The sequence below is a fragment of the Mirounga angustirostris genome, unplaced genomic scaffold, assembly GCF_029215605.1.
Source record: "Mirounga angustirostris isolate CCGP_5_RB_7025 unplaced genomic scaffold, mMirAng1.0.hap1 SCAF_8, whole genome shotgun sequence".
NCBI lineage: Eukaryota > Metazoa > Chordata > Mammalia > Carnivora > Phocidae > Mirounga > Mirounga angustirostris.
The window spans coordinates 7899013-7921606 of NW_026991716.1; the positions used below are offsets into that span (position 1 = coordinate 7899013).

The 22594-nt window shown below is 38.2% G+C and overlaps 1 protein-coding gene across 6 annotated transcripts in view; it reads right to left on the bottom strand.

The window, feature by feature from the left end:
• The window catches only part of CDKAL1 (CDK5 regulatory subunit associated protein 1 like 1), a 662439-nt gene that overhangs the window by 604233 nt on the left and 35612 nt on the right, over positions 1–22594 (bottom strand). The window lies entirely within an intron of this gene.

Below are 22594 nucleotides of genomic sequence, written 5' to 3' on the forward strand. Positions count from 1 at the left end.
CACCAATAATTTCACACAGGACAACCTGAACAAAAAAAGAAGATACCTTCTTTTTGTAGTGATATTTTTAATATTATCACCTGAACTAAGACTTTGATCCAGGTAAAGCCACAAAAGTCCCAAATTACAAGATTTCAAATTTTTCATTTCAAAACTTAAGTACATAATCCTTTAAAACAAAAACAGATAGTAGCTAAACTATACTCAAGACATCTTGATTAATTTAAGCTTCCTAGTCTTCTCAAAGAAAATAACAGGTCATGCTTAGGACTATTATATCCACAAGCAGCAGCAGTAAAATGTAAAATAGATGAAAATATTTTAAAAGGAGAGCTCCTTCCATCCCCAACAACAACCTTGGTAGAAAAGCAGAGCTTGAAAACAATAAACCAAACTCAAAGTATAATTTTACTAATTTTGCCTCTGAACTTTTGAATGACTGCCAAAAAGACCTAAACAAAAAGGGAAAAAAATTTAATAAAAAAAAAAGCCCACCTCTGAGCCACTGAAAGCAGAAGCGCTAGAGGGAAAAACTGAAGTAGAAAGAAAACTTCAAAGAGATTCTGTAATCGAAGATGCCTTATTCTTGACTGCCTCATCTCAGAGATTAAAGAAGATTTTTAAAGCTGTTCCATGGACACAGAGATCAAACATTTATAAATGTTTATAATTTTACAAGTCCCAAATTCAAAGGTGGGCTCAAAGAAATAAGAGTAACACGGGCAGCTAAGAGGAAAGATGAATTTTCTTGGATGAGGGAGGGATGTAGAAGGTGGCTTTGAAGAATATACTCCACTGTGGGTTGTAGAAAAGAAGGAGTATTTTTGAAAATCTCATTCATCACCCACAGCACATGATGATGAGCAACAACATGTAATGACAAGGGAACTAAGACGCAGTGTCAAATCTGTTTCTACTGGATTTTAACAGCATTAAACCCATCAGGTATTCACCCAGTATCTATTCTGTAGCAGTCCAAAATTATCATGTAATCCTAGTTGGTGCTTCTCTTTCAAAATGAAAATCTCAACAATTCAGATTTGTAATTTTTGAAAGTTTAAGGACAATTAATGAATTTTATTGTCTCAGCTTTCTGAAGAACTCCCATCCCATAATGAGAAAAAGAGGAGGGAGAGGTGGAAAAGAAAATTTGATCCGTATCAATAAAAACCTGGTGCTGATGGAAACAGACATTTCTACTGATACATTTTCTACACATCAATCTCTTCATTATTAAATAATTAAACATACCTTTTAAAATGCTAGAAGAAATAAAGCTGTACTTGAGCCTTTTACCACTTTCCTCTAGTCGCAATCAGTGGACACTACTGTATTATCATATACGGTACCCAGAGTTCCCTGAAGGAAGTGAGGGTATCTCCTTCATCGTTTTCTTTGCATTGCCAGTGGCTAGCGTAGGACCCACCACACAACAGAACTCATATACCAGATGTCACCATCATTTAAAACAAGGTAAAACTAAAAATAAAGTAAATCACATAATATTAATCTCTCTACTAAAATTAGACACATTTCTATTGCTTGTTGAAGGCCTAATTCCAACTTCATTGCCTCCATGAAGTCTTCCCAAGTCCTGAGGCTGAAGGCATTACAAATTCCTCTGTAACTATAAGAAGCCTACATCCATACACCAACAAAAGTGCATCACCTTGACTCTAATTACTATTCATTAACTAAATATTGACCGAGTGCCTACTACAGGCTGGCAACTGTTAATCGGCTCCAGGGGCTACAAGAGTATCACCACATGAGGCCCCTCCTCTCCTGGAGCTCACATGCTAGTGGGGAAGAAACCGATCATAAACAATAAATACATTGGATGGCGATCAGTACTCAAAGGAAATACAGAAGGTTGGAGACAGAAAGTGAGGGAAGGTGCTATTTTATATAGGGTGCTCAGGGAAGAACTCTCTGACAAGGTAACATTTGAGCACAGACCTGAAATGAGGGAACACACAAGTGGATACCTTGAAGGAAGAACATTCCAGGCACAGGAAGAGGATGTATGAGCACAAGATTGGGTACATTCAAAGAACAGCAAGAAAATTAGGGTAACGGTGTTGGCAGGAGATGAAGTCAGAGAAGCAAGAGGGGTTCCATTTCTCTTAACACCTCTCACATCACAAGAACACTTTGGCTTTCATGCACGCAGCTATTTATATTTAAACTAATTAAAATTAAATAAAATGTAAAATTCAGTCACCCCCTTGCACTAACTGGATTTTAAGTGCTTAACAGCCACATGGGGCCATAGCTACCATAATAGTACAAAACAGAACATTTCCATCACTGCAGAAAATTCTATTAGACAGCACTGGGAAGTTTGAGCCGAAGAGTGAAATAATCTGGCTTAGGTATTCAAAGAATCTGACCGCTATGTAGAAAACAGATTGGTGGGGGGGAAAGAGAAAGATAAATTAGGCAACTATTATAATCTAGGCAAGATGATGCTGACTTAGACCAAGGTGGTAGCCTAAATGCTGGTGATAAAAATGACAGGACTCTGGATATGTCTTAAAGATGGAGCCAGCCGGATTTGCTGATTCAATGTGGGACACGAAAACAAGAGTAGTTATCCTTGATTCCAAAATTTTTGCCCCAAGCAACTCACAGGACACAGATTCCTTCTACTGAGATAGGAAGACTACAGAGGAGCAGATCTGTGGGGGAGATTAGGACTTTTAGACATGTTAAATAGACATGCCTATTAAAGATTCAAATTCAGATGATACATAGGCAGGGAATCCAGGGTTCAAAGGAGAGATCTGATTTGGAAATATCTATTTGGGTAGTGTCTGCATACAGAGAGTACTTCAAAGGTATGGAGCTCCATAAAATTCCAACTTAGTATAGGTGGAGAAATAAACGAAGAACTACCCTGGGGGCTCTAACATTTAGATATCATAATAATGAGCAGGAACGAGCAAGGATGATTGAAGGAACAGCCAGTGAAATGAGAAAAGAACTAATAACCAAGAGGAACTGTGTCCAGAAAGCCCAGTAAAGGTATGTCAGGAAGGAAAGAGTGATCAGCTATGTCAAATGCTTACAGATGAAGACTCTAAGACACGGACTCAGAAGCGACAGCTGTACTTGGCCATACAGAGGTCACTGGTGAACCTGGCAAGAGCAATTTTAGTAAAGGTACCTGACTGGAGTAAATTGGAGACAGAAGGGGAAGCAGCAGGTATAAACAACCGTTTACAAGGAGTTCTGCTACAAAAAGGAAAAAAGAAATGTAAAAGTTGGAGAGGACTATGGTGTCAAAGGAGGAAATTATTTAAGATTGGATATGTCACAGCATGTTTGATGATAGGAAAGAGGGAAAACAATCCAACAGAGAAAGGAGCCAACTTGCAGGAACAATGTCCTGGAGCAGGGAGAGGGGATGAGTGCACAAGGCGGACAGAGCTTGTCTCGGGAGCATGGACCATTCATCAAGTGCAGTGGATGGACCACAAAGTGGTTCCTGAAGCAAATTCATGTGGGCAGGGAGATTGGTATTGGGAATGTATGGGTATTCTCTTCTAATGGTTCTAAATAGCTGTGCGCTTCAGTGGACTGACAGCTTTTCAGAAGAACGGGCTGTGTTTTGGTCATCTCTGTATCTCTAGCACTAGCAAGCTGGCACACATGAAATTATTCAAGAGCTCCACTGAACAAATACATTCTCAGAACCACCTAACTATCCAGGCACCTCAGCTTAAGCCTCGACATGTGCAGGACTTACTCGTCAGTTCTGTGCTGTAGATGCTCAACATTTCACAGAAGAAAAGGCATCACAGCTCTCACCAACCACGGCCCCACCCATCCCCCCATCCCCTGCTGCTCTCGGATGGGATGGGAAGGATGTGTCCATTTCCAGCCTACATGTGCAAAAAATGCTTCCTGCCCATTGGATTAAAGTCCCCAAATGGCAATTATCCACTTTGGTTTTGACTGACCCCCTCAGACACCAGTCTGTTTACTCAGAACAGACCAACTGGTCCTACTCTTTCTTGGAATATAATTCAGTTCCTTTTCCTGTAAGTATACTATAGAGTACTTTCTCCACTGTGATCAAACCCGACTCCTGTGTGGTATTTCCCCCCTAGCCTCCCAGACTTACAGATACTACAGACCCCTATTTGCAAAAGCCTTTACAAATTGTAAGGATTTTTAAAATAAGAATGAGATTAGAACTAAATATACAAAATGTAATTCAATTTCCTGAGCCCCTTTCTAAGAGTAAGGATACTGAAAACAAATCAAATGTGAAATATGAGTACTAACATTTAAAAAAAAAAAAACATAAACCAGCAGAACGCTGCCAACATCACTGATACTCATTAAAGGGGCAAAGTCATATCCTCTAATCCGGAATACATCTGGGCAGTTTCCTATACTTACTCTCCTAGCTTAAAGTAGTATTTTTAATAAAATACATTTAGGCTTATTAAATCTGTAAAATTTGACAAAGATAAAACAAAAATATCCTTATTCTCTCAAAAATTTTGTGAGTAGCTAAAATTGTTCAAAAGAACCATTCTCTGAAATAAGCATGCTGGAAACTAATGGGGAGGAGAGCTTTTTCTAACAAAAGTGTCTGATTAGATAAGATAATGCAATACATCTATTATATCTATTGTAACAATACCATTCACACCACTATAGCTAAGACTCTTAGCATTTCCATTATAAAAACCTGTTTTTCAACTCTGCCACCTGCCAGCCATTAAAAAAAAAAAAAAAAAATTGCTCTCCCACAGCATTCAAGTGTTGATCCTGGAAACATTTCTACCACCACTCCTACTAAATGTTTTTGTTCTTTAGATTATCATGCAAATATTTTTAAGAGTGTATTTTATCTTTCCACATTACACAGGTCTGATATCAAATATTAAAGTTTAATCTGCAAGCAAGAATCACTGAAACATTCATTCCAGAAATACATCAGTCTGTACTGGAGGTCAATTTGGTAGACTCTAAGCCATCAGAACATCAGTCTCACACCCTGAATAAGTTACAGATATTTATGATTCTGAAGACATCAATAGTGATAAATACTCTTCATCTGACTAAAGGGGGAAAAATCTAACAAGATAACACGAAACAGAGAAATGTGAAAATGAAGAAACAGGTGAAAAGAGTTAAGTTCAGGGCAAGAAAAAGCAGTATGCAATGGTGACAGTGTACCAAGGGGAAAACGGGCTAAAGTATCACCTATCTATTCTCCCCGAGACGTGTTAGCTAGCTACTGGACAAATGCTCAGAGGTAAGGCACAGTTTATTTTTCCTCCAAAAATTACCCCTCAGAAAAGATGGAACTGCTTTATATTTGTAATAAAATCCATGCAGAGGTCTGTCTTATTACCAGGAGCTCTTTCTTACTGTCTCCATTCTCTTACTTGAGCAACAGACCATCACTTGGAGAAGACATTACCCAGAGCAACAGGATCTCTGGAAGCCTAGAGAAGCCACCCGAATCAGTGAAAACAGCTGCACTGAGATTTAATCCTGATTTACCTCCTCGGGGTATAACCTCACCCTGGCAAGTATCGGATTTCACTGTAACAAGTCTTTCGAAGATTAATTTTTTAAAAGCATTACAATAAATGGTCACACTGTAGAGATCAACATATAGGCTTCCACAGGAGGAAAGACAAAACCAACTGTTCTTTAATTATAAGAACAGGCGCCTGGGAGAAATTTCTAGAGACCACATCATGGATAGATTCTAAATACGTTGAATTCCAAACAAGTCAAATGGAAATCAAGTCTAGAAAACAGAGTCAGACTAGTCAAAAAGTGATTCTAGAGAGGAAAAGCCGGAAAAGTAACAACTTTAAAATTATTCCATAAAATGGAATTTTAACTATGCGTATATAACTTAACTAAATGTGAGGATATCTGACAATTTCATTTGACAATTTCATCTTCATTCCTAAAGTTTATATATTCCAGTTAATCCAAACAGTTCATTTAATCTTCTCATTGGGAGAATACAGCATCATCTTATATTGGGATCATCCATGTTTTGCCACCTGCAATAATTGAAAAAATAAAAACAAAGACCAAATCTTTTCATTTTTAAATGTATTTCTTTCAGCCCATAGCACTGTATCTGATATGTTGAATAGTTAAGCAACATGTTAATATTTACTTCACATACATGAAGAAAATACTTCCTCTCCAAAAAGTAATTATGAATTGCTGTGTTTATTTTTGAAAATATACTTGATCTGTATATCTGTACGCACATGGTTTTAAAGGAGGGGTGGAGGTGGGGACTGGACTTTTCAAACCTAGGGTCTGCAAGACAGCTCTGCTGGATTTTTCCAAAAGGATTTAGTATTCATTTTTGAAAACCATGCTTAATCCTTAGCATGAAGTTAATATATGTAAGCATGCAGAATAATGCCTAGCACACAGTAAAAGTTAAGTACATTTCAGATATTACCATGAATTGCTAAGCCAAAAACTAGGGTGTTAAGGTTGTAACGTTATTTACTGACTTGTACTTTATTGCAAAAAGCAAAACCTGCAATTTCACAATATTTATTATAAATCACAGATATGTAAAATACCAAATCTGGAGATCATACTTTAATGATTACCACAGGCACTTTGTATTGGTGTAAATCTCCCACTGCTCAATCCTGAAGGCTGCTGAAGCATCCATCATTAATGACTCTGTCACACTACCTGGATCTCTTTAATATCAACATTTCATGAGGAACAGCATTAAAAAAATAAAGATTAATGAAAGTTGTGATAAATTAAGAATTTCATATAGTATATAAATTTTTTTTAAATACTTACCTAACCTCTAATAATAGGAATTATATTTGGTTTGCCCAAAACATTAGCTTAACATCTTGAAGAGACTTAAAAGGATGAATGCTTTATAAGAATGAGGAACAGAACTTCATCTGTGTCCCCCAAAGCATCAAACTCAGTATCTTCTACATGGTTAAGTATACACTCAACAGGCCCTATAAAAATGGCTCCTTCTGAAATTCAAAGAATTATAAGGCTTCTTACGAAATAACATACAGACAGCATATCTTATGAATTAGTATTTGGGAAAAACACTCCTTTACCAGAGAACTATGTATTTAAAACAACCTTCACCAACGAAAGGATATATGGCACCTTTCCTAAAATATAAATATGTGATAACCCATTTCTTCAAATTACAGTAAAGCACAGTAAAATGGAAGTCTGACTTAAAAAATAAGGGTGAATGATAATAACCCCATTCGAGGTTTTTTTGGTTTTTGGTTTTTTTCCACAACATCCACTGTCCCAAGTTCGTGGGGAGCAAAGAGACATAATGCATGACCTAGGCTCCAGCAGCTGAGCTACAAAAACACCTCGGGGGGCGCCTGGGTGGCTCAGTTGGTTAAGCGACTGCCTTCAGCTCAGGTCATGATCCTGGAGTCCCAGGATCGAGTCCCGCATCAGGCTCCCTGCTTAGCAGGCAGTCTGCTTCTCCCTCTGATCCTCCTCCCTCTCATGCTCTGTATCTCTCATTCTTTCTATCTCAAATAAATAAATAAAATCTTAAAAAAAAAAAAAAAAACCACCTCGGATTCTCCTAGAAATTTTAATAATGTATTTTAAGATGAAAAAAGTAAAAGGAAGAAAAAGTGTCAGTGAAACCAACCTAACCATGAGTTGAGGAGAGAGACACAGGGGCGACTGCACAGCAATAAAGGAAAGAATACTGCCCAGAATGTTTAACCCACAGCTAAGATAGGTGACCGCCATTAATAGCCTATGTTAGAGCCTGGAGAGGGGAGTCAATAATATAAAGGAACTTCATCTTTAAAGACCAAGCAGAAGTAAACAGTAACCCCTCCATAAAGGACAAGAGAGCAAAGTAACACTGAAGGCCCAAGCCCAGGGAAGAAACCCCACAGGCCTGCATGGACCAGGAGTGGCAACAACAGCGCCCCCTGGACATAGTAATGGATGCATTCGGACACCTTCCCAAATTCACAAGTATCAGAAAGTGAAACAGACATGTGGGAACCTCTGCTAGGTTCATTCATGAACTAAATGACTAGAATTTATACTCCAGCATCCTGATGGCTAATTTTTACATACATTATTTTTATTAATTCTCATAACCCCACAGTTATATGAAACTGATACTCTCATGACAAACTACTAAATGTCACGGACTTTCTAGGTGCTCAAAAATAACTGAAACCCCAAATACTAAATTCACAAATATCAAGGACCTAGTGCATGTGTGTCTAATCTTTCTGAGTACAAGGACCCCTCGTGGTGGTATCACTTTCAACTGCCAATGACTAAGACAACACACAGTACATTCCTTGCAATAAATCTGGTGAGTCTCCCACCCGCAGGATCTACAGACAACTCACTGAGAAGCATCGATCCACTACACAAACAGGCTTGAATAAGCACAATGTTGGTTGCATGATTAGTTTTGTTGAGGCTTAAAGCATTCACTGTATTATTGCACAGATTCCAAATGTAAATAGTTCCGTCCTAAATATCCTCCCCAGCACCAAAAAAAAAAAAAAAAAAGGAACTATGCAATGTCAAGACCTACTTCATGAATCATACAAGTCATGAAAGTAAGCTGCAGTCATTACACCTGTTTGGATATCGTCAGTCCCTACTAGCCCTGCCAATACTCACCCAGCATCATCACCAGGATCAAGAAAAATGAGAAATGTGGTTAGGTACAGGGGATGTGGCGCACAGGGCCGTGGGGAAGGCTCTGAAACCAGACTGCCCCGCTCTTGCTACCTATGCGACTTTGGTCCAGTCCTATAATCTCTGAGCGCCTCATGACCTCATGCGCAAAACAGAGATTCAAAAGAAAGAATCCGTGCCTTGCAGAATGATGAGAATTAACAGATGTGAAGCAGTTAGGAGGGTGTCTGGCACACAGTAGGCATTACAGAAGCGCAAGCAAAACAAACCAACACATAAAAATTCAAAGCTGGACCGACAGAATTCTGAACACAAGCAAGGGCATCGCATTGTTAGAAGCACCTCTGAGAAAGTTAACGTAACTCCTCCTACACAGAAAGGCGATTTCTTTGCAGCCAGCGTGAGGGGAACCTGAGCTCAACTCCTGCACGGCTCTTCCTATGCCGGGCATCCTTTCCCCGGCTGTTCCACGCTTAGTTCCTCATTACCTGCCATACACAGTGCTCAGGCCTGAGGAAAACAGTCGGAATTCCACAACACAAGACAGTTTCTTTGGGCAAACACCAAGTCCTTCATCAGATGTCAAGACTTTCACCAGGTATGTCTGCCACAGAGAACAAGTAAACAGATAATCGCAGCAGGAACCGAAGATGATGCAGGCCGAGCCCCTGGCATAGGGGCTGCCGCTCCATAAATACGAGTTCTCGTCATTAACTCCATTAACATTAGCATTAGCATAGCATAGCATTAACAAAACTCCTGAGAAAGCATTCCTCAGTTTCTCAGCTTCAAGGTAAAAATAAACTTGTATTTGGCTGCTAATGTGCACATCTTTATTGTTAGAAGCAAATAAAACTTGCACATGCAACAACACGGATGACTCTCAAAAACACTGAGGGAAAGCAGCCGAAGGGGAAAGTGCGCACACCGTGTGAGGCCGTTCACGTGGCGTCCACAGGTAAGACGGGGCAGGATCAGACAGGGGCCGCCGGCAGAGCGGAAAGGGAAGAGAGGACTGGCAGGAAGCATCTCCATCTTCTCGGCGGGGGGGGGCGCGTACATGGATGCATACAATGGGGGAAACGGTCACTGAACGGAACGCTTAGGACCTGAACATTTTATGGGATATAGATCACGCCGGAATTTTTTAAAAATTTAAAAAGCAAACACATCTGTATATGTTCTGGGTAATTTTGAGGAGGAACATTATACATGGGTGATTTAGGAGAGGGAAGATTAAAATAACTGCCGGAGAAATACGGAGTCGGAGACTTCCAAGTTATGGTCCAGGGAGAACACGCATATGTATTCATTCTTTTTATGAAAACCAGACCTAAGAACAAAACCTGCTCCCCATCCGCCCTTTTGCCTTGCATCTCACCATCTCCTACCATCTTACTTCTCTTCACTGGCTCATTCCTGCACTCATCCCGGGAGTCTGTAGCCTCCGCTTACAGCATGATATGAACAGAGTTAACAAAAAGAAGGCCTATGAATGCTCAATCAAAACAGCAATGTTTTTATTAAAGAGACCAGCAGCTGTGTGAACAGGGACATGTAAATGCATCTGTTCTACAGGATTTTATGTTTAATTCAATTTGTTCAAATGAGAGCAGCAAGGCCCTGGAACTATGGGTTAGACAAGCAAATAGTTTTGCTCAACAGAATCCCACACTGAAAGGGGATCATCAGAAAAGACCGGCACCTATTCATTCATACACTTATTCATGCCACCAGCCCTCAGTGAGCACCTATTCCATCCCAGCCATCGTGCATGGTGTCGGGAACGCGAAGTTGCAGCACGGCCCGGTGGAGGTGGCAGACATCTGAACAGATGGTTACAACACCCTGGCAGGTTCAATAACACACATGAGCCCGGGGTGGTACGAGGAAAGCACAGAAGAGAGGAAGATTTCCTTTGAAGGCTGAAGCTTTTCTGGAGCAAAGAGGCAGAAAGGGAAAATGAAAAGTGTCTCCCACCTATTTCCCACTCCGTACAGAAGGGAGCTTCAGCTGTATCCAAAATGTTTTATTTCTGACTTTGGGTAGGGGCTGTGTAGCTGTTCCTTATCTTATTCTCTGAATCCCTTTCTCTATCAAATAATTCATAATAAAAAATTGTAGTGCCACCCACCACATACTGTCTGCAGCCTTTGGAAACCTTCACCACCAGCAGCAACTTCTCCCACAACAGAGAGCTTAGAATGGCCAGGTTAGGCCATGAGAAATGAAGATAAACGGGAAGAGACAGGCTTGGGAGTTCTCTTGTGATGACTAAGGAGAAGGCCTGGGCAGGCAGAACGAGGTGGTGCCCAAGATATCCAACTATACTGGGAAATAAAAAAAAAGATACAAAATGGTTATGTAGAACATATTCCAACTTCCTTTTAAACACACACAGGAAAATATCAGAATATAGCTTTGCCACAGAAACAGTTTATCACAAACAACTAATTCCATTCATTCTGATCACTATTCTCACACCAAACATGTCCTGAGCACTTACTCCATGCCACATACAGACAGAGACAAGAAGGTGGCTGCCTTCAGACTTCCTACAGTCACATGGGAGGAGCGAGTCAGATGAGCCGGCCTCTGGAGGTCGAGTGACAGCCCCCACGACAAGGACGGGCACAGACGCACCACACGGCCCGCAACGGGGCTCACAGGGAACCAGCAAGCACTAAGCCTTGCAGTATGTACCATCCTCACAGCTCACACCAATAAGCCTTGGAAATTTTGCAAAATGCATATGGGGAAAGAAGTAAAATGTACTTTGAGAAATTTTTTAATTATTAAAAATTTATAAAAATTATAAAAATTTAATTATTAAAAATTTTATCGTATGCCATAATAGCTGATCTCAAAGACTATTAAATTCTCGGCAAGTGCTGTACAGCACTTGTTCTCCTATTTTATAAACAAGTTCAGCTGACCCTTGAACACTGCAGAGATTAAGGGCGCAGACCCCTAGCCCCTGTACAGTTGAAAATCTGCATTTACCTTTTGACTCCCCAAATCTTAACTACTCATAGCCTACTTTAGAAGCCTTATGGATAATACAGACAACTAACACATACTTTGTGATATACTGTATTCTTACGATAAAGTAAGCTAGAAAAAAGATTATTAAGAAAATCATAAAGAAAAAATATACTTACAGTGCTGTACGGTATTTATTTAAAAAAAATCTGAGTATAAGCAGACCCGCACAGTTCAAACCCGTGTTGATCAAGGATTGACTGTAATCACATCATCTCACTAGCACCTCCTAATAGGGAAAAAACCAACGAAATTCTGGAACCCATTTAAAGTTCAAGGTGCCACTATCATACCGAAACAATACTGCCTTAAGCCAAGATGACTGACGGGGACGTGGCAGAGCCTTAAAGCAAAGGTAGCCTTTCCGTGACTGGAGCAACTGGGTAGTATGTTCATATGCACCATATACCAACTCAGTTTCTTCTTATTCTTGTACTGGTGCGAAAGGATCACTCTTCCGATCAATTTTTTGAAATCTTTATTTTTCCATTTTAAAAAATCTGTTTAATATAAAACACTTTAATATAAATTTTATATACACACACACACACACAAATACACACATGTATGTAGCTAAGTAAATTTAAGGTACTTTTCAGATTTTTTTTTTTAATTGACTTTCTTCTCCTCTCTGCACCCCTGCTATAATCCAATATGCTATAAGAACAACCGTGCTGCTTACACACTTCTCACACTTGAGGGTTTAAAGGTAAGGGACAAGACAGATTTGTGATGTTTTGATAGAGTGCGTTGCCATGGAAATGACTGGCTTGTTCCTTATGAAGCACCATGACCTCACTGCAAATGAAAAAGGAAAAGGATGATTTCTGAGGATTCAACTGAGAGAAAAATTAATAGCTAGAAAAAAGAATTCAAAAACTAAAGAAACAATCTGGAAAATACTGCAATGTCAAGTGCTATACGGATATATTTTCAAAGAACTTTTAAAGCTCGACCTCCAAAACAGGAACCCTATAATAAAAAAAAAAAAAAAAAAAGGTATAATATTAACGTGAAGATAAACCATTTTAAGTAACATGGACCTGTGGTTTCTAAATAAATACGTGACGGCGTCAATCCTGACAGACTGTGAGCAAAATCCTATGACTTTCTGTGGCTACATTATAAAATTAAATCCACATCAGACTTCTTCCTTCCTAAAAGCAGCCTGCTTTTCTCTCTCTCAATCTCTCTTTTTTTTTTTTTTTTCTGGTGCCCCTGTTTATACAGCTTATCCCTTATCACACTGACAAGACTGGGAACCACAGCAGATGGTCCCCCCAGACATAATTCTAACAGGTTTTTTGTGCAAACAAAAGATAAAGAAGGCTACAGCAATGATTTACTGATATCTAAAGTTGAAAACTGACAAAACACAAACTGCTTTTTTCTTACTGTTTGAACTGTTTATCCTTTAAACTACCAAGACAGATATGGCCAAAATTAAATATGATTTCAAAACTATAAAACCAAATACCCAGTTTTAACAGCCATTAAGTTTTGTCTTTGAGTTACCAAAATGTCCTAAATCACATGTTTTTTTAAACACTACCCACCATTCCCTTTGTACCAGCAGAAAAGGAAAATATTTGTAAATTTCTATCTTATTAATCCTACTTAGTTGCTATGTTGTGAAATAAACTACTCATCTGGATTTTTCTTAAGCAAGGAAAATGCATTTGAATTAAAAACTCCAAAATATCTTCCCCAAGAAAAACTAACTGAAGAATGAATTAACTGAACCAAACCTGGAATCTCGGTTGTAGGGCTAAAATGTATCTTATTTCAAAATAATCCACCAATTGAATATAACACAAAACCAAATGGAAAATGTCCCCCAAATTACTCATCCTTCAAGATTAAAGAATGTTTACACACCATAAAACAGAAGCTCCCCCATGACATTCTAATTGCAAAGAGCACTGTGTTTATGGTATACCTGAAAATCCAACAAGAGCCCCAAACGATAATACATAATGAAACTGACAAGCATCTGAAATAAACCACCCAGACATCAAGCAAAAATACACCAGACAGACCCACAGGGCTCTTTTAATGTAGGTCATGATTGTCAGACCATAGCAAAAACACGGTGACCCTTGATAAAAATTAACCTTGATTATATGTAATCATGCACATATTCTGCTCTCAGTAACCAGCCCTCTGAACTAAGTCCATAAAACTGCAAGAAGTGGAGGTCACAGGCTGCTGTGCGCTCCTCTTCACCAAAGACAATGTCTGCCCCATCGTATTTCTACCAGTGGAGGTACAGGGACAGCTTCCATCAAAATAGCCCAAGACCTCTGAGGACTCCATAGTAACTCTCACTTTCCAAGAGATCTTATTACTTCAGCAAAATGCACTTATTTTATAGTGTGTTTGTACAGATATACAGATGACTCCATAAAAACCTACATGTGTACACATTCCAGCTAAACTCCTTGATCTTTCTAGAGGTATAACATGGCTGGGTTTGGTGGGAGAATTATAAAAGCAAGCAAATTAGAATCAGATCACAAATAGCAGGCCCAACCATGTAATCTCTCACATATTCTCTTTTTGTAGAAATCACTCAAAGTCTCTGACTAGGGGAGAGGTGGTGTTAAAAGGCTGATTTTCTAATTAATGCAAGCTAAGATAAGCTTTTATGAAACCTTACAGGAGTACAAAAATCCCCCATGCAGCAGAACAAAAATGAGTATGTTCACATGATACAGACAATTTATCCACAGCTAGTTAATTCAGGTAGTGACAACATAACACTAATCAAGACTGCATTGTAAATTTTAAAGCATGAGCCAGCTAGTTACACTGCCTTCCACAACCACAAAGTAGATGTTTAATTTTGCCAGCCAGTCAACACACATGAGAACTGAAAACAGGACCAAGTGAGAGACTATGCTCACATCAGTGTAAATCCATTACTACTGGAAGAGCCGTGGGTCAAAAAGTTCACCTCTGTAGGGCATACATCATTCAGTGGAAACAATAGGTGTTCTCTGTATGATGTTTTCAAATCCAATCTAAATCCACTGTACCAAGGGGAAAGAAAGCACAGATTTTCCTGATGTTAGGGATATCCAAGACTCAGGAAACTATGAATGTATTAAGTATAATCTAACAGTTGTTATCTGATGGTCTATATTCTAAACCAAATATTATATTTATTTCTGAACAGAAAATAAATTCTATCAGACACAGAAGGAATCTAATTCTGAGTTTTGCAGCAAAAGTGTGGCATTTATGATAACGCTAGGACAAAATATAAAAACACCATGCTGACATAGGACATAGAACTTAAACACAGCACATGTTCTTTAAACACATACTAGGTTCACTTGCATCTGCCATCCTTTTGGAGAATGGAAACCCCCCTAGCTGAAACATGTTTGTTAATAAATATAACCTGAGATCTTTCTTTGGAATTAAACTGTAAAAGTGTAATGAAAACTGGCTTGTTATACATAGCAACAGTAGCATACTCTTCTCATTATGGTCACTGTACACATATTCTTAATACATCAATAACCAACACTGACACGCAAAGTAAAATAAGAACACCACTGAAATCCACGATGGAAATTTTCAATCTGAAAGAGCAGATCTAACATACTTTCTTAAAAAGGCAAACAGGAAATGTGTAACAATGAGTTGTGCAACGTGGTCCTTAAAATCCTGAACTCACTAAATGTCATATTAGTAGGAGACTCTGGCTAAAAGCTAATTTAATACTTAAATGTTAATATAATTTCTCCATTACTACATCTGCCATGAATGTTTTTTCAACCAATAAAAGCAAGTTTAGAAAATGGTATGTAAGAAAAGAAAAATCCTCCAGTAATATCCTTGTTACACAGATAGTCACAAATACACACTACTTCCCGGCCTAGTTTATTAAAAATTAGTACCATGCTTTCAAAAACTTGTGATTATTTGAGCAGAAATAAAGAAAGGAATTAGCTTAATAAAAATATCTAAAAATAATATAACCAAAATTAGGCTACTGTCTTGCCAGGCATGAATATATAAAAAGAGTGTAATTTTATCTAAAACATGCAAAGACTAAATCCTAAGATATTTAATTTCTTCAGCCACCACAAGACAAGTGAGTCACAAAAACAGCACTGGATAAATCTTGTTACAAATACTGCAATGTGGACCCATACATATGATAAATAAAGTATAAGAAAGCACTCAGCATTTCTATGTAAACTGCTTCTGAAGGATTATTATGGAATGCACACACTGGCTGAACTTAAAGTGTTCGGGTTTTAAACATTAATTTACTTTGACTATGTGCATGTCAAAATGAAAGATTGCTGTCTGGATGCGGACGTGCCGTATTAATATTGAACACGGGCCTTCACTTCAGGTCAGCAGTCACTCCGAGTCTACTTCAGCAAGTGGTCAGAGTAATGTACTCATTAAAATGTATGTGTTACAAGGTTATCTCCCCAAAACAGCTCTCCAATAGAGGTAGCCTTGAAACTTAAGCATTAGATATGCTAGAACCAACCTCTAATTGTCACAAGTCTGGAGAAAATTGAACTTACTCTCACTACCTAATAACCAATAAATTTAGTTGCTTTCATCAGTATCTTGGGAGAAGTCAGAGTTTTAAATTATATGAAACTAACTGGGCTGCCTCCGACAGAGTTAAATGCTCTTAAACCAACCTACACAGACTAGAGGATCATTTTAAATCTTGAAGCCAAATGTGGACTTTTCTTCATTTTGGATGCCTCACCATATTTCTTAATGAAGTAAAATGTTATTCCTTTCATTAACTCTATTCAAATTATTTTCCACTTTGGTGAGACAATAAATTTCAATTCTCCACACTAAAGGCTGACATACCAAACAGGTTTTTTCCCCCCGATTCAAAAAAATTACATCTGACCTTCAGCATATACAATGGCATGAGTAACTACCCCCAAAAAGCTCAAATACTTTTTAATTACTTTTCAGCATCAAGGATAAATCTTCCCGGTTTATACCTGGTCCACTGAAACAAGATTGTTCTCCAGCTCAGACATTCATTCCTTTCTCTCCCAAGTCACCCAATTATTTCACTAACAGGTAATTCTTCATTTTAATAACATTTTTAACATACATAAACTATGGTCTTTGCAAGTGTGTTTTTCCTCCAAAAAATGCTGATTCACTTTGTACACAAAAGCAGGCAGGGTCCCCAAGTTTGTAATTAATCATTTTGCATTGCTTCATTTCCTCATTATCCACCCCATCACTAGATAAGGGGAAGAACGCGGAGAAGGACAGGTCAACAAAGATAGGAGAAGTAGGGATCTTCTCCCAAGTATGAGACCATACCTGTCTTTCTCACTACAAATACACAGCACCTAACAGCAGGTAACAAATATCTAATGAATTTATAAAGAACAAGAGAACACTGGAGTTGAACTCGCTCATTTTATGCAGAAGTAAACTGAGGCTCAGAAAGATTAAATGGCTTGGTGAAGATCACAAGGCAGGTTGGTCAACCTCACGCAGAGTCTCATTACTTTTTAACACCAACATTTTTCTTACTCGTTCTCCCACCTATAGTACTTACTCTTTAAGATCAACAACACAACCCTCTTTCTAGAGATTTATATAAGTTTCCCCTTTATAGAAATATAGGTGGAAAGTAAGACCTTCCCAATGAGGGGGCTAATTTTCTAAAACTTCCCATAGCAAAAGAATCTATTTGGGGGCAGGGGGCACCTGGGTGGATCAGTTGGTTAAGTGACTGTCTTCGGCTCAGGTCATGATCCTGGAGTCCTGGGATCGAGTCCCCCTTAGGGCTCCCTGCTCAGCAGGGAGCCTCCTTCTCCCTCTGACCCTCCTCCCTCTCATGCTCTCTCTCTATCATTCTCTCTCTCAATAAATAAAAATCCTTAAAAAAATATTAAAAAAAAAAAAAAGAATCTATTGGGGGGTAATTTTAAGATCTAAGGGAAGGACAGAACAGATAGACCAAAAGTAGAAAAAGAGCCCACGGTTGGGCACCTGGATGGCTCAGGTGGTTGGGCATGCGACTCTTGGTCTCGGCTCAGGTCTTGTTATCAGGGTTGTGGATTCAGGCCCCACATACTTAAAAAAAAAAGAAAGAGAAGAACCCATGAGAGCCCCTATCAAAAATGTTTTAATTTGCTACAATAAAGACATCACACTAAAAGAAAGGACTAAGTGACATTTTACACTTTCAGTTCATAATGATGAATACTGCATTTTTAAGGCCAACTATCCTTTGCTTTTGAGAAAATTCAGGATCTCCCTTCTACCGTCTCATTCAAACATGAGAAAATTTTTTGACTTGGAACAGATAAAATACATTCTAAGATGCTTTCACTGTATCTAAAACATTTATAAGTCCAATCGATTCTAATAGATTCCTGTATTTCTGGGGTCCCACAAGGTCCCAGGGACACCTCAACACAGATCTCAACTTTCTCCTGGCTCTCAAATACAAGATGGTAGATACCAGGGCCCAAAACTATCTCTCTCTTCCAGGATGAAAGGTTAAAACCTCTACTGTAGGACCTATCAGTCATTTTTCTTCCTCCTGAATTCCCGACCCTCAATTTCCTCTTTTCTAAAATGTCTCAAAAAGGGGTGATTTAAATATACCTAAGAAAAAAAATCTAATGACCTTGAAAGATTACATAAACATCAACCTAATACAATCTACTGGAACTTCACACAAAGAGAAACTGGGAGTGGAGGAAGAACCTTCAAATTTGGTAACTAGTTTCATACTCAGATAAAGGATCTCTCCATTCTCCATAATACCTGTAGGTTTAAAACAGCATAGCACCAGGATTAAAGCATTCAAGTGGCTGGCAGTCAATGCTAATTAGTATGACATGCTCAGACTTATCAGATGGCCCATGACCTATACCCATAATGAAATCTAACTCCAAATGTTCTTGACCAAAGTAAAAAAGCATTTCTTTGGCAGGTGGCGGAAGGAATGATGAGTCAGGAAGAAATACTCAACACTGGCCAGATGCCTTAAGGTATCACCAGTAAGAACAGGAAAATTAAAAGAACCAATTGAAGAAACTAACAAAGAACAATGTGCCCATTTTATTTAGTCGCTTTAAGCATGAAATCTACACTCACAGTGCCCATGAATCACAACATTTGTAAAGCACAAATAAGGCCATTTACTGTGGGCAGGCTCATAAAAGAGTCCCAAAAACTTATAAAAGAACTATTTGAACTAGAAAAATGCTAAATTTAATTCTTTCAGGTGGCAAGAAATCATCAGTGATTTCCACCTAACAGTAAAAAGAAGGACAACGCAAATGAGAAACCAACTCTGTATACAATTGTTCAGGACATTTTACTTGTTGCTCATGAATGACACGAATATGGATATTAATTCATTCAGCAAACACTGAGAGCTTATTATAGGCCAAACATGGTAGTTGGTCGTAATGAATAGAAAAGCTGTACTCAAGTTCAGTCTAATAGGACAGAGAGGGGGTTGTGAACACATAATCCCAACAGAGTCTAATAAGTGCCACAAGCAGAGATAAAGATAATCTTGGTGAAAGGAGTGTGTTAAGGACGAGCTTGACTGGGGGAGGGGGAGAAGGGAGGGAGGAGCAGAGTTAGAAATGTCCAAAAAGGATTCACACCTGACATTTCTTAATACAGCGCTTTACCTCTTTCAAAGTACGAAAACGTGTGTGAAAAAACATGACCTGTCCCTCATACTTCTGGAACAGTCAAAATGGGTTATTCCATAAATGAGAAGTAAAAAAATAAAACAGAAATAAGTTCACTGAAAAAAGATAAAGTTCACTAATAATGTCATCTTTGAAGCAAAACCTCAAATCTTCGAACACCTAACCCCTTTTCATCCTGTGAAATCACTCCATTCTGCCTCGCTGGTTCCCCAAAGAAGCCATCTATTATATGTTACCTCGATATCCTATTTAGCCTCATTTCCTAATTAACACTCACCATGACAAAGAGATGTGCAAAGGAGAAACACAAAACCACTTAAGTAGATTAAAATGAATTATGCACGTTTAAAGTTCCAGTTTGTTTCAGAGATTCAAATTTAAAACATTTTTATAGAACAGTGAATTTTCTTTATTAATAGTTAATAAGAGGGGCTCCTGGGTGGCTCAGTTGGTTAAGAGACTGCCTTCGGCTCAGGTCATGATCCTGGAGTCCCTGGATCAAGTCCCGCATCTGGCTTCCTGCTCAGCAAGGAGCCTGCTTCTCCCTCTAACCCTCCCCCCGTCATGTACTCTCTCTCTCATTCTCGCTCTCTCAAATAAATAAATCTTTAAAAAAAAAAATAGTTAATAAGAGCTAACACTTATCAACCATTTATTAATTTTCTCAACCCTGTAACCCATTTTAGAGACAAGGAATCACAGGCTCAGAGAGATCTGAGAAATACTTATTCATTTATGCCAAGCATGCAATTTAAAAATTACCCCAGGTTTTTCAGACATTTGAATTGGTCAGTGTCTTTCAGATCAAAGTGAGACCCAAAAACAGGAAACAACAATTTCAAGGCAAAGCTAAAGGAGCATTACACTTGCAGATCAAGGCCTAAATATATGAAGCAAAAAAAAAAAAAAAATCCCTCCTAGGATAAATACTTTCTATGGAAAGGATAAAAATAATTTATAAGGAGTTTCTGGGAAGAAGAACAGTAAGTGAATTAATTATATTTAAGTAATACAAATTTTTATTTTCCTTCTATGAAATTTTTATTGTAACAAAAAAATTTTTTTAAGATTTTATTTATTTATTTGACAGAGAGAGACAAAGCGAGAGAAGGAACACAAGCATGGGGAGTGGGAGAGGGAGAGGCAGGCTTCCTGCTGAGCAGGGAGCCCGATGCAGGGCTTGATCCCAGGATCCTGGGACCATGACCTGAGCCAAAGGTCTGAGCCACCCAGGTGCCTCACAAATTTTTTAAAAATATTTTAGTTCTCTCACATGTTTTAGACCTTGGTCATCCTTACCCCTTTTTCTACCATGAGGCCTTGAAATTCTCAACCACATATGGCAGTTTCCTACCATGGGGATTTTTAGACACATAACCCTCAAAGTGTACAGAATAGAAAAAGGGCTATAATAAAATGATTTACTTCTTAAAAACTGCCTATGATGACTATTTCTCATTCTTGTAATATTTTCTCATTGACATTTTTAAAAAATTTTTAAAAATCAAAAGGTATTAACAAGGCCTTGCTTAATAATACCAGTGACCCAACTCTCTTTCCTGATTAAAAGCTGACAGTATCTGGAGTTCTTACTACTCTGAGTGAATATTCAGATGTACAGTCTTATTAAAATTATGTTCATTTTATAATTCCCTCTATTACTAATGCATGCTTAAAGAAAAGGATTCTGAGATACATTTTCTTGTTCTTTTCCAGTCCTTGACACAGACTGGTGAGGGGTACCATGGACTAACAAGCACATTCAACCAACACAGATTACTGAAATTAAAAAGCTGTAACATATTAACATATCTAGGCCACACAGAAGTGTCACAAGGCAAAATCATCAGCATAAATTAGCACATTATTATAAGGCATGTACAGGAGCCAGATAAAATCTCCATGATAGATCTTTTTTCATAACAAATATATAATGAATGCTATTTGATTGGATTTCTTTTAATCACAAGTATTATTTGCAGAGAAAGTATTGCTTGTATAACATCACATTTTACTAAGTCAGCTTCCCTGAGAAGAAAATTTGAAATTAAGGAGAGCCTGGGTGTGTGTGGGGTTGGCAGGGGTGGCGCAGGGTGGAGAAGGGGAATTCTGTTTAAAGCATTTGGAGGACACTTGGCTGTCTTTCTCCATTTTGCATTTTTACAGAAATAGAGGGTTTTTAAAAAGTCATTCTGAATGCATTTTTCTAATTTCCTTACAAAAACCTGAAAGCACAAAGTCATTTAGGAAAATAAACACTTACCAAATCCACAGAATTTTACATCTACACACACACACACACACAAAGGGGAAAGAGCAGATCAGTTTCTTGCTATTTTAAATAATTAAAACATTGTCTACAATAATAGTATCCTAAGAGTATGGGGTCTAAGGTATTAAAGTGTCATAATACATTCCTTCTATTTTCCATACAATTCATAGCTCACAGAACAGCTGTCAAATACTGGAAGAAAATACCTAAATAATAGTCTTTAGCTACTGGAACAGTTGCTGAATAATCAAATCCTCCTTTAATTATGCATTTTTAAACAATTCAGACAAATCACATATGTATCATATTACTAACATCAACAAAGGCAGCAACAAGAGTGAACACTTAAATATAAGCACACACACTCTCATGAACATAAAACAAACCTCTAACTGCCATGTGTGTCCTCACTTCCCCCAAACTACATACATTCAGTAACTGAAACAATAACGTCAGAGTGCTAAGGATGACTTTTTCATGGAAAAAGAAGTAAACTCTTTATTTCTAAGGCCTGCACCTTAGAAAGTGGTATTTAAGGAAAATTAACAAAAACTCGTAAGTACAGGTTATGCTAACCTGACACATTTTCTAGTTTTCAATAAAGGAAACAGTGGAAGCTTATTCACAATTACCTTAGGTTTTTTAACCTTGCCCCTCAGACAAGAGTCAAGCATTTTATAATATTAGTAACAGAGGTGTTCTCTGCTTTTCTGCTTCCAGTAAAAATTATTGACAAATTCTGTTCATATTGAAAACCAACTACAGACAGCTTTGACTGGACATAAAAACATCCTACTTGTATTCTCCTGCTCGGGTCATAAACTACGTTGGCTGCATTATGCTCCATGAATGAACAATCAGGAGGTTTTCGCCTAACTGTATGGGAAGT